This window comes from Ixodes scapularis, unplaced genomic scaffold, assembly GCF_016920785.2.
Source record: "Ixodes scapularis isolate PalLabHiFi unplaced genomic scaffold, ASM1692078v2 PGA_scaffold3__209_contigs__length_174095766, whole genome shotgun sequence".
In the NCBI taxonomy this organism is placed as follows: domain Eukaryota; kingdom Metazoa; phylum Arthropoda; class Arachnida; order Ixodida; family Ixodidae; genus Ixodes; species Ixodes scapularis.
Genome location: NW_024609868.1, coordinates 138,643,085 through 138,656,858, shown reverse-complemented (window position 1 = coordinate 138,656,858; position 13,774 = coordinate 138,643,085). Strand labels below are relative to the sequence as shown.

At 42.1% G+C, this 13,774-nt stretch overlaps 1 pseudogene; it reads right to left on the bottom strand.

Annotated features, from left to right (window-relative positions):
- Positions 1 to 3,359: 3,359 nt before the first annotated feature.
- On the bottom strand, positions 3,360 to 12,212 carry LOC120849710 (annotated as a pseudogene).
- Positions 12,213 to 13,774: the final 1,562 nt, after the last annotated feature.

Sequence of the window (13,774 nt, the reverse complement as noted above, 5' to 3'; positions counted from 1 at the left end):
GTTTGTCCAACGCTCCCGCCAGCTTTCAACGCCTAATGGACGTTGTCCTCGGTGACGCGAAGTACGAGTTTGCGATGGCGTACATGGATGACGTAGTGGTCTTTTCACGAACATTCGAGGAGCATCTCGTGCACCTTCAGATCATACTCGAACGAATGCGTCAAGCCGGCATAACGATTCATCCAGATAAAGTCCAGTTGGCATCGCCTCTAATCAACCTTCTCGGATTTGTTGTAGATAACGAAACGCTGCGGCAGAATGAAGATAAGCTGCGCGCAATAACGAGTACCCACCCCCTTATGACGTCAATAGCCTACAGAGATATCTCCGGATGATTACGTTTTATAGAGATTTTATTCCGCAATGCGCTGAGATAACTGAACCTCTGAACCGATTGCTCCGCAAAAAAAGGAAATGGTGCTGGGGGCAAGAGCAGCAAACCGCATTCGCGTGTCTTTCAAGGGCTGTGACTACAAACGCGTGTTTAAACCTGCCCGACTTGAATCGTCCGTTCGTCTTGCAGACCGACGCAAGCGATTGCGGATTAGGAGCAGTCCTTCTGCAGGAACATGACAGCGTTCTTCGTCCCGTAGCTTTCGCCAGTCATACGTTAACCGGAGCGGAGCGAAACTACTCAACAACCGAAAAAGAGTACCTGGTAATTATTTTTGCGCTTAAGAAGTTTGACATGTACCTTGACGGCGCTTCGTTTAGCATTCAAACTGACCACGTGGCTCTCTCGTGGCTCAAAGGGCTTCAAAACCCTGCAGGACGACTCGCTCGATGGGCCCTTTCGCTCCAGCGCTACAAATACACAATCGAGTACAAGCGTGGAGTGGCTAACCACGTTGCAGATGCGTTGTCCCGTGCTCCACTTCTCGGGCAGGAAATGCAGGTGGATCCCGACTTGGTGGCACTGGCCAATGCGGCGCCCATCACACCAGAGTCGCGGTGGGGAACCCTGGTGAGCAGAGAGGAGCTCCGAGCGGTCCAGCTGTCCGATGGACTTTGTCAGAAGGTGATGCACCAGCTGGCAGAAGAAAACTCAGCCGACGCTGGGAATCCCAGAGACTTGGACTCATACCTGCTCAGCAGCGACGGCATCCTGCTGCGATACATCCCCCAGGCGGACGATGGGTCCTGCGGCCCGCCATTCCGGTCTGTAATACCACATAAACTGCGTAAGTCGTTTATAACATATATGCATGATCCCGCCTTGGCAGGCCGCAGCAGTGGGAACAAAACTTACCAAAAGTTGTCCCAAATTGCAACGTGGCCAGGTATGAGGCAGGATGTGATGAGGTACGCACGCAGCTGCCCGGTTTGTCAGAAGGCAAAACCCCGAGGTGGCCAACCACCAGGTTTAATGCAGTCGGTCGAAAGCAAGTACCGCTGGGAGTGTGTTGCCTGCGACGTTGTCGGTCCCTTTCCCCGTAGTCCACGCGGCAATCAGTATTTGCTAGTAGTGACCGACCATTTCACAAAATGGGTCGAAATGTTTCCTTTGCGCAAACTAGACTCTAAGAAAATCTGGGACTGTCTTCTCGAGACGTTCGCGCGCTTTGGCTTTGCCGCAACGCTTATTACAGACAACGCTTCTTATTTTGTTAGCAAGGTGTTCGTGGATGCGTGTAAGGCGCTAGGCATACGGCACAAACGGACTTCGCCATACCATCCACAGGCGAATATCACGGAAAAAGTGAACCGTAACCTGAAGCAGATGCTTGTATCGCATACAGAGCGACACAAAGACTGGGACGCGAAATTAGCAGAAATGGCATTCGCTACCCGCACAACAATCAACCGGTCCACGGGTTTTACTCCGGCCCAACTTAGCTTTGGGAAAGAGCTCGTGTTTCCCCTGGGAAACGGCCTCCTTTGCACAGATCCTGCAAGCATGCAGCGCACAACCACGCAGTTCGCAGAAGATCTCCGGAAGCGTCTCACGGAGAACCTGCGTGAAGCTCGAGAGAGACTCGATGTCTCGAGACTGCAGCAGGCAAACCAGTACAACAAGGGGAGGCGAAATCTGCAGTTCAAGGTAGGAGATCTGGTACTGAGGCGAACTCATCCGCTGAGTGATGCTGCTAGAGGCTTCACGGCCTCTTTAGCAAAGAGGTGGGATGGCCCCTACCGTGTTAGTAGCAAGCTCTCCAACCTGTCTTATGAGCTGGTGCATTGTGAATCTGGTGAAGTGTGCGGGTCTATTCATGTCGCCGACCTTAAAGCTTTCTATGAACCCGAGGAGGTAGATGTGTCGCAGGTTCCAGATGACGGCTATCCGGACCACCTCTCGGAAGATTCCACACCGTCTCTACAGCGGTACAACTTGAGACGGCGGTGAAGACGACCGGGAGTAGCACGAGTTCTAAGTGCATTATGTTCATGCCCTCTTCGGTGTTTTGGGGGGGGGGGGGGGGAGAAGAGAAAGGGTCCGCGCTCCCGCAGGCACAGTGGGGCAGGCATCTTTCGTGTGTGCGGCTACTTTTTTCTACCGCGCCATGGCCTCATGTTGTTTTTAATTTCTAGTTCCTCGTGCCAGACAGCGGCGACGCAGCTCCCATCATCAGACCACCCCCCACGGCTGCATCGGTACTGTCCGGAAGTACTGACGTCGGACCCGTGCTCGCTCATCTGAGAAGACCCTTGCTGACCCAGAAGGAAGCCCCCCCCCCCCCCCCCCCCCGAAAACCATCAAAGACGTCCTCTGTTTTCGTTTTTGGAAGGGGGGAGATGTGTGGGCAACCTGGCGATTCCAAGCGGTTGGCCCAGGCTGCCCCTCCGACAATCATAAGTGGTCATCTTGACCACGAGGGGGCCAAGGGCAACTGGCCACGCGAGCGGCGCTCCGCCGCTGATAAAAGGCCGTCGCAGCGGATGCGCGGGGGCTGTTGGGATCGCGGCGCAGGCGATAGCGCTCATTAAATGTTTACGTGTTGTTGAACCGGTGTGCTGTGTCATTCTCCGAGACGGGTAGCAGCAAGGGAAATCCCACAAGTGTCGGGAATCGAAACAGAGACAAGTGCTTCTGAGTGAGCCCACCGCGCTGCCGACTCGGCTACGGAAGCTCGTGGAAATATATTTTTCTAATTATGATCTTGTAGCTCTGACTAGCAATAAAATATTTGTTTTCGAAAAACGTACACTGTCCAAGAGAAAAGTAATTTTTTATTGTTATCTCTACACTAACAATTTTAATAATTATACGCGGATTGCACCAACCGCAAGTTTATTTTCTTTTTATTCGTAATTATACATGCATCAGAGCATCTTAATTAAACGGCTGTAGCTTCAGGGTTGTTATTTCGTTTTCTTAGGGAGCACGTTCCCATTTCGGTTAGCGCCAAAAACAGTCAAGCTCAGTCTTCTGCTTCTGGGTAGCCTTCATAGTCCCCCTCCCACTCCATGCAGCGACCTTCCTTGCTGTCGTCAACATGTACACAGGTACAGTTACCAGTGCACCCGACCCACATTCCTTCTTGCTTTGTACACTAGAAATGAAAGAGAAATAAGAGTTGCGATAAGTGTGAAGCATGCTTTTGCAGGTATGTTTAAATTGTTATCTAAGATCGTGAATTCGGGCAATCTTTATGTACGAATTCATGTTTTGGCATTGAAACGCTTAAACATGTGTTTCGTATTACAGTCAATTAGTCAATCACAGGTAAAAACATATAGCCGGAAATAAATTTTTATTGTTGTACTAAAAATAAATGCTAAAATTAAAAGTCTCAAAGCAGATGCTTGGAATGTTTGGTCTCGATGGAATCCAAAATATTAATTTCAGGCGATTCAAATAGAAGATCTATATAGTTGAAATATAGTATCTCAAAATGGTATAATATTTGTTTTAAACAACGAATAACTAATTCAATTTATAATTGTTTCAAGTCTGTTTCAAGCGGCATGTATAGTCTGGATTTGTTATAGGGGGTTTTGTATGTATTAATTTAGAGATCTGGTCTTAAAACAAAAGCCATGAAATGTAAACTTATGTGGTTTTTGCAGGTGCGTTATACAGCCAGCCGCACTTAGTATAGGGGTTTAATCGTAACGATCAGCCAGGAAACTAAATAAATTTTTTATTTAACTTTTTACTAAGAGAAAAAGAACATATGGTTCCAATTATAAACTTGCTGAGCGCACACAAAAGTACTAAATCAATAACTTCTATAAATACCTTGAGCACATGGGAGGCATAGTAGTGCACTGCACTTACCACTCGTGCAACAGGTGCAAGGCTTGGGCTATGACAAGAGACTAAAAATCCGCGCGGACGCCTTATCACATTGACAGCCTTGCTCCTGCTGCACCAGGGGTTACTTTAGCGCACTACTGCACTTCTCACGCGCTCAAAGGTTAGAAAATTAGTGATTTAGGGGTTTTCAATGACGCTCAGAAAGTTTATAATTGAAGCCATGGGTATAGTTTCATAAATTAAAAAAGGTAAATAAATTAATTAAAAGTTAATTTTAGTTAATTAGTTACTGATCGTTACGATCAGCACCGACACTACGTCTCCCTCGCCGTATAACGCAGGTGCACGAACCTCATATGTATAGCTTTCACGGCTATTTTTTAAACAACAGTGTAAAGCTTAAAATATATTTTAAAAAAAATCAATTTTATTCTTGTTACCTGACGTGTGCCCGTTACTTGAAAAAGGTAATGAATTACAATTACAAATTACTGAGAGTCAAATGTGTTGGATTAGAGTCAAAATTACTTTGGCTCAAAAGTAACTGCTTCGTACTACAGGGTGAAACAAGCAGACGGCAGGCTCTTTAAACCGACCAAAAAATTCGGTTTCTAAACCTATCGCGCTACGACTTTGTGGAGCGTTGCCCACAGATGGTGCATTTTTTTTTGGTAAATTCTGGAAAAAGCGAGCTTACCTGAGGAAAAAGTAAAGAAAGAAAAAGGCTTAGCTCCTATGGAAACGCAGCAACGCCACCGGTCTGCAAACAACACGGCGCCGTTTCGTACGGGAGACAAGAGATGGCGCAACAAACGCCTCCAACGAACGAGCATACGGCGCCGAGAGCAGGCATTTTTAGCAGACGATCTTTTCGACTCTAAAGCGGCACGCGTTCCGCAGGCGGCGACAGTCGCAGAAACAAAAAAGACAGGCGCGGTAACAGCAAGGAACTGCAGTTCTTTGTCTGCGAATGGGCCGGCTTAGGGCGTCGTCTGCTCGTTCGTTGGCGGAAGTTGGCGTCGCGACCGCTTGCGCCATCTCTTGTCTCCCGTGCGAAACGGCGCCGTGTTGTTTGCAGACTGGTGGCGTCGCTGCGTTTCCATAGGAGCTAAGCCTTTTTCTTGCTTTACTTTTTCCTCAGGTAAAATCGCTCTTCGGAAATTTGACAAAAAACAAATGCACCATCTGTGGGCAACGCTGCACAAAGTCGTAGCGCGATAGGTTAAGAAACCAACTTTCCGGTCGATTTTAAGAGCCTGGCGTCTCCTTGTTTTACCCTGTATATATATTTTCACAATACATTACCACTTTATATTTGCTGAATTTCTTATCCCGCATGCGAAATATCGACCGTGTTCTGGTCGACTATGTAAAATTTCTTATGTCAAATAAAAACACTCAATTTAGCACATAAACAAAATAAACAAGAGATTTCAGTGAACATGTAAGTTTCCCTAACATATCAGCTAAGACGTCTGCAAAGTCAAGATAAATTAAACGTTTCTTCAACTGATAAAAGTTGGACATTTATATTTAAAAAAAAAACATAAACAAAGTTTATGTTTCTTTTCTTGTAATAATGACATTCACATAAAAAATAATTGTTTTTCAATAAGCAAAAAAGTATTTATCAAGTAACAATATGCTCTAGAATGGTTAAAAACAATTACGTTTGTTTCGCAGAAGTGGACTTCGAATGACTTCCCAGAGCCACCAGTGGCGCTTGTTTTTGATTCAGCACCAACCGAATGGAGGCTGGAAGAAGTAGATATTTTAAATATATTAAGCGTAATATTGCCACGTATGAAGGTGAAGAGACGATATATATTGAACTGAAATCAACGTTTGATCGGGCCAACTAGTGCCCAAAATAAACGAACAACCGAAGGAGCTGGATAAAGACAACTGTACAAATCGTAGCGGGCGTGGGAGTCGACGGAAACGCAGAATCGAGCTCTGTGGAATTCGTTCGTCACCATCAAGAGACTGCCACTGAGTCGGTGTCTTGAATATTCGATCTAGAATGTACGGGGGTGAGCTAGAACGGGACCATAGAGTTATTACAATGCATGCTCGAGGTTCAACTGGCGCTAGTGTTTATGCGATTTCCGGGATGCAAGTTGAAGCAGACAGCATCCAGTCTACTTTTGCAGTGCTCTTGTGCATTCCTATAGAAAAACGCCCAAGCATTTTGTTTCTTTGCCGGACAATTAGGTGGATAACATTAATTATTTTGTTCGTACCGAATAATATGTGTCTTCATTAACGTTGTAAAAAATGTATTTGCTTTAGTTACAGCAGTTTACGTTACCAGTGAACGATATTAAAGCTCAAACTTCGCCAGCATTCGTGTGGCGCTTGTATATTGCTGATATGCACGTCCTGTCACCATGCAAAAATAACAGCGTCGTGCATTTATACGAGTGACAAAACATTCAAAACGTGAAAAACAAAGTATGTTAACAATAAACGATGCGTCTTTTTTTTTTTTTAAGCAAAGCAGCTTTTATCGGGTACCCGTTCTCTGGCTTCCCTCTATTTTTAAATATTTCAAATGTACGGGGGATGCTTTGAACAGAAAACAAGCCTCGTCGCACATATTAAGTAGCAGAAAGTATAAAGCAGTGCTTATTGTTCCTGCGTAGTTCCAGCCGTCTCTTGGTTTTCCGGGTGTCCTCCGTTGGTTGGATACGTTGATCGCTTAGGCTGGAAGGTGCCAACGCCGTGTTAGCGCTAACTGTGTCTGACAGTGCACAAAAAATGCATGCACGAAGCCGTTTTAGCTTCGTGTTAAATGCCATCAATTTGAAAAAAGACGCCGTAACTCACCAGTTGTTTTTTTCTGCGTGACTGAAACACTTTCAATCTATTTAGTACGTACGAAGTATTGGAGATATTTGGTCTTATAATCGAGCGCAGGTAAAAAATGCACCGACTTTTTTCCCATAGAAATGCATAACTGGAAGTGAATTTCCTAATGGTTGCTGTCTGCTAAGCATTGCGACAACACACTAGCTCGAGTTGAACATCAAGCGTACGTTATATTAACTCTATCGGCGCGATCAATTAGACAAGGTCATTTTCGAGTCTTTCCTTTTTACACTCGGTGAAAGTTTAAGGACGGATCTTTTAGATATGTGGATAATACTTCCTTTTCGGTAATACAAGCGGCAATATTCTAGTGTCAGTTGTCGCAATCAGTGCGAACCATATTTGTATCGACTAAACGCACACCTATTAAGAAATATTCGGTAATTATCGAATGTGGGACGATTTTCCCGGTATTATGTCTTATATCACCCTGACTCTAAGACTCACCAGCACAAACTGCATTGTGTACTTATCACATATTTTTAAAACAAACATGGAAATCCTGAAACCGCTCCAAGTATCATAATGTGTTTGACATTGATTTAAACATGTTTTATAGAGGATAAATATTACACGGGTGCCATTTTGACATGCTTTTATGAAGGTCGACGGTCATTATGGGATGGAATAACCGTCATCCTAAGCTGGTTAATAAACAAGAACCAATGATTTAGCTTTACGAGTCTTGGCATTTAGTGTAATGCTGCAATTGAACTAATAATCGTATTTTCGAATATAAGGTAAAACATTTTTAACAATTTTTCTATCGCAAACCGGTTTGTTTCTTCATAAACTTCGCTAAATTTTTCTATTCGTTTTTTCCTAATTCCACAACTGAGCTAAGGAGTGCCACACTCCCGCCTGCAATGATGCGCGGAAGACTGGCGTCGTTTCAGGAGCTTCGTCATTAACTTGTCATCCCGACGTTGGACCATTAACTAAGAATACGATTTCAAGATAATGATAATGAACACGAGACGTCTACGCCACACTTTGTGTGGTATTGTTAACGGAATTTACCGCGCTCTTTATACACACAGTTTCAAAATTAGGCGTGGAAAACGCAAAGTGTAATCAATGAATGCCCCGAACAAAATTGGCAATTTGAATTTTTTTTACATTTATGTATTCTCTAGCCGTAACTGCCATCAATACTGGAATTGCAACATACTTCATAATCTCGATAATTAGAAAGTTAATCAGGTATTACATTAATGGGCAAATCAAGTCGAGAGTCAGCACTGTATCTCCCTCCGTTTGCCTTACAACTTTCCTTGACAGCTGTTCTCTCAAGTAAAGTCCGCCGAGTTATATAAATGCGTGGTGAAGACTGCCGCTTTTTAAAATTCATTCCTAATATACGTAAACACGTTTATATATGTTGTGTCGTAATTTTCACAATCATGAACATTTCTACAAAATGTTAGGTTTATAACGCTCGATAAAGCACGAAAACAAAAAAAAGAATAATCACTCATTTTCTGACTTTCAATGCTGCAATCTATAAAATGGATAAATGTATCCCTTCAAAATTTCTATCGCGTTAATTGTATCTTTTAACTTTTGAATTCCGATTAAAATAAAACAGTGAACATTTTGTTGAATTTATTTTCACCTTTTATAAGTACCAAAAAAACAAACAACGTAACTATATAAATAAATTCATGAAACGATTGAATACAACTAAGCTCCCTTCATCGTCTTGAATGTTTAATGCGCAACAATGTGATGCAAACCTTTTTGAAGCATACAATACCAGAAATTACAGTACTTTTTAAACCAACCATACGATTATATTTAAGAAAAGCTAATTTGTTTATTTTTTTTAGTTAAAAGCGCATTTGGCACTTTACTTTTCTAATACATGACTTTTTACATCCTTGTTTACTAGAGATAACTCGCACGATTGGGTACGATGTAGTATATATATATATTATTGTGAGCAGGTTGATTGAGGTGTCTCAGCGTGCTTGGAAAAGGTCCCAGGAGAACCGGCCGCTCGGCAGAATGTCCGATCCTTCCTCTGAGCTCATGCGGCTGTCGCGCCCCGCCGTCAGGATGCACAAACTGGGTCCTGTTCACGCGCCCGCAGTCAGCTTGCCGAAGTTGACGCATATTCACAGCTTATTGGTTCACGTCGCTGCTCACAATATATAGATATCTACACACACATATATATATATATATATATATATATATATGATAAACAGCCACTTCGAAAACTTACCTCCTTTACTTAGACGTATCACCCGTCTCGGGTCGAAACGTCTAAGTAAAGGAGTTAAGTTTTTGAAGTGGCTCTTCATTCTATACAAACTCTCGGCAGCCAAGCCCCGGACTTTGTACTATATATATATATATATATATATATATATATATATGCGGCCAGGGGTAATTAATAATGGGGGCTAATCGTTACGATCAGTCGGCTAATTAATTAAAATTTGCTAATTAACGTTTTAATTAGCGAAAATAGTCATATGTTCCCAACTAGAAACTTGCTCAGCGCCATCGAAAACCACTAAAATAGTCATTTTCAGAAAGATTTTGGGCGCGTGATAAGCGTAGTATTGTACCACAGTTACCACTCGTGGAGCAGGTACAAGACTGGCTAGATAAGAGACGGAAAAAGCGCGCGGGCGCCTTACCGTAGCCGCTAGCTTTGTACCTGCTCCATGAGGCGTAACTTTGGTGCACTGCTACGCTTCTCACGCGCTCAAAGTCTTTCTAAAATTACTGATTTAGTGGTTTTCGATGACGCTGAGCATGTTTCAAATTGAAACTATATGTATATTTTCAATATTTAAAAAGGGAATGAATAAATTTTAATTAAATAGCCGACCGATCGTTTCGATAAGCCCCCTATACTATGTCCCCCTGGCCGCATAGCTCACCTCCACAAGCGGCATAAGTGTAGCTGTCACGGCTTTTTTTAAACAATTGCATGAAGCTAAGAAAACACCGTGTATACATACATACATATATATATATATATATATATATATATATATATATATATATATATATATATATATATAGCAGAGAAGAAAAGAAAACCGAAAACCCTCGGTGAAAACAGCAATAACGGACGGTTTATTCTTCGACGTTTCGGCCAGTATATACATAGAGGGTGTTTAAGAGGATGCAGGCCAAATCGCTCCTTCGAAAACTGCTCATCGCAACAAAAAAAGGCTTGTGGCGTTTTGGTCCTGGGCCAGGGGCCCATTTAGGAAAATTATTAAAGTCCGGGATAATGAAGTTGTTAATTATTTTTGCATAATTATCTTTTTTAATAGTGTGTTTAAGGGCATGTTTAAATTAGAAAATTGCTCAGCTTCATCGAAAAACTCTAAGTCAACAAATTGAAAAAATGATAGAAGGCACGCGAAGCATTTTACGGCTTTCTGAAAGACCGACCAAAAACGACGGGTTTTTAAGTGTCGGTTTTTATATCGGAGCGCATCTGGGCCCCGGCGGCACCACGCCCCGTGGAGATATAGTGCAACCAACCTCTGCTGCTCCGTCATCGCACAACGCAGCAGAGGCTGGTTGCACTATCTCCCCACGGGGCGCGGTGCCGCCGGGGTTGAGATACGCTCTGATAGCAAACCGATACTTAAAAACCGGTCGTTTTTGTGCGGTCTTTCAGAAAGCTGTAAAATGCATCGCGTGCCTTCTATCATTCTGCAATTTGTTGATTTAGTGTTTTTGGATGATGCTGAGCAATTTTCTAATTTAAACCTTGCCCTTAAACACAATATTAAAAAAGTTAATTATGCAAAAATAATTAACAACTTAAATATCCCGAACTTTAATAATTTTCCTAAATGGGCCCCTGGCCCAGGACCATAACGCCACAAGCCGACTTTTTTTGCGATGAGTAGTTTTCGGAGGAGCGAATTGGCCAGCGTTTTCTAAAACACCCGCTATATATCATCAAGCAAACTCTCGAGAAAATATTTGCGGTTCAGTGGAACTGCAAATGTTCATAATTATTTTTATTCAGAATGCAGTAATGTGCACTCTTGAACCAAAAAAAAAAAAAAAAGAACGCGAACGAAAGAGCGACAGCCTTCCGCCCACTTGCCGTCGCTAACCTCCCGCCAGCGCAAGCTCACGAGCACGGTGTGACGGTGCAAAATGACCTGTGTTTGATAAATTAAATTCGCGCCTATTTGCATCAGTCTCACCACGTCAGTCTGTCACGTGGTCACGTCTGACCACGTGACAATGCGGCCTGCGCGTTTAGACTATCCAGTTATGGTAGAATGAATAAACCTGTAGCAGATATAGATCGATATTATAATAACATCACGATATTTCGTTCTTGTCTGTACAAGCCGTGAAGTTTTTCGAAAACAAATCGTGGTTTTATATTCGGTTCTTTTAAGTTGTGGCACAATATTTGAGGATGTTGATTTCACTACAGTGTTGTCTACGCACAATTGTGTTGCAATGAAATATATTTCACTAAGAAAATTAAAATAATGGCCCTTAGACAAAAATGTCCGCTGCCTTTATATATGTAATTTATGGATGAAAGTGCAAGTGCCCGTAAATATACAAAACTCTGATATTTACCTTCCAAAAGCAATAACATTTTTCATGCAGTAAGGATCAGTGCTCCACCAACCACTAGTTCGTTCAAAAGTGACGGCCGAAGTATGTTGCAGCAAATCCGGAGATATCATGTGGGAACCGGTTTAGACGTTATTTTGCTATCCGTTGGCTTACTAAAACGCCGCATTAATCAAATATTTTATTTGTCGCTTTACAATGAAAGAGAAATACCGCACTAATGCGTATTTAAACATCACATTCCGCAGTGCTGAGGGTTTGAAATAACTCGAAAGTGAAGAATCTAGTATGCAAATTCAAACAGAAGGAACAACAGAAATACTAGAAGCTTAACACATGCTAGTGCACCGAGTTTGCCCAAAGTTAAGCATGAGACTTTCTGTGCACAATAAGGTGTATGGACGAGTTTTTCCATAGAGACGTATTTTGTCAGGAGCTAAGTTCGCCGTTATTCAAATACTTGAAAGAGAAACAACGGTTAGACGGAAAAAATAAGCTCACTTGGCATTGAATACGATGGCCACAAAGAAGACAAGTTGAAGAAGCTAAACACATTAAACGCCATTTCAGGACCTTTGCTATGGCTTCAAGTGAACATACAGAAAATGTGTGCTAGTTTTATACACGCGGAAAGGAGAACTCTGATGTAATTTTACTCCCAAACAACCTTTATTAAATGTCACACTTGTATTCTAAGTTTAAGTAACAAAATTATCTGCTGCGATTCGGCGCACCATATAAGGGAACGTATCGCTGAGAGGTTTATTATTATTTTCCTTTTTGGCGTATAACATATCTTTATATATATATATATATATATATATATATATATATATATATATATATATATATATATATATATATATATATATATATATATATATATATATATTAACATGGAAGTTCATAAGACGAACTGTCAGTGAGATATCTGTGGTCCGAGGAGTAGTTGGGGTACGATGAACTTTTTGGAGTTAGATGTTTCAGTAGTCCCCAATAATGCAATTTTAAAACAACAATTATTTAAAATTTTCTACGTCATTTTTTCGTCCTTACAAGTTTTGAAAATAATTGTTACCGAATTGCATACATTGCCCTTCTAGGTTCAGAAACTTCTACTGGAGTCAATATGTTTCCTGTTCTTTTAAATATAAGCCGCCTGTTCGTGGTGCGCATGACTTTCGTTGGTTTTGCTTAAATACGTCACCGTGGACACTGCGGCTGCAACTGTATAAATGATGTTCGCGCCACTTCCGGCCGCCATGACACGGAGAGAGTAATATTTCTGGTTCCCCTGGGTTTACCTTGCCTTGTTGGGTACGCGACGATTCTAGGTTCTCTAGCCAGAAATTGTGTAAGAGGTATATTCTAAAACAGTCCCTGTTTCGTGTTTTTCAACGACTGTTGCGCAGTGGCAAGAGCAAAATGTCAGAAAAGAAGTTACTTCGATTATCTGGAGACGAGGGACAACAGGGAAGCCCCCGAGCATCGGATATCGCAGGACGGTGACATAGGAAGCGGTGTTAGCGGGTCAACATAGTGGTTCAAGACACAGCCACAATAATACTTGAAAAAGTAGCGTACTGGTTTACGTCACGTCGTCACGTTTCGTCATCACTGGACACGCTGCGAAGGTGGTAACGACATAATTGAAACAACAATGTCGTTCTTTCATGTCTCATTATGGGCAGAGTTAGCGAAGATCTTTATGAGCGCAAATTTTATATCGAGCAAAAAAAGTCTAAAAAAGTAACGATTCATAATTCTAAAATTATCTCCTTTATCGAAAAATCTTTAAATGTGTCTGCCCGTTAAATATAATTTTCGTCTATACCCTAATTTTCACTTGAGCCCTAAAAGCAGTAATAGAAATGTTAACTGACACACTTTAGATTACTATTCGTCGTGGAAACACGATGAAATCGTTAACTTATGTACACCTGGTACGATAAATACATGGGAAAGACAAACCTCGGCCTAACCCTTACCAGATATTTTGAATAAAAATGTGTACGAATTAAAAGCACACACCTTCTGTAAGAAATGAACCAAATATTTGGTTTTCCTTCAATAATTTGCTTACAAGAGGTGCAAGACAATGTTAACAGATGAAAAATTAACTGAATA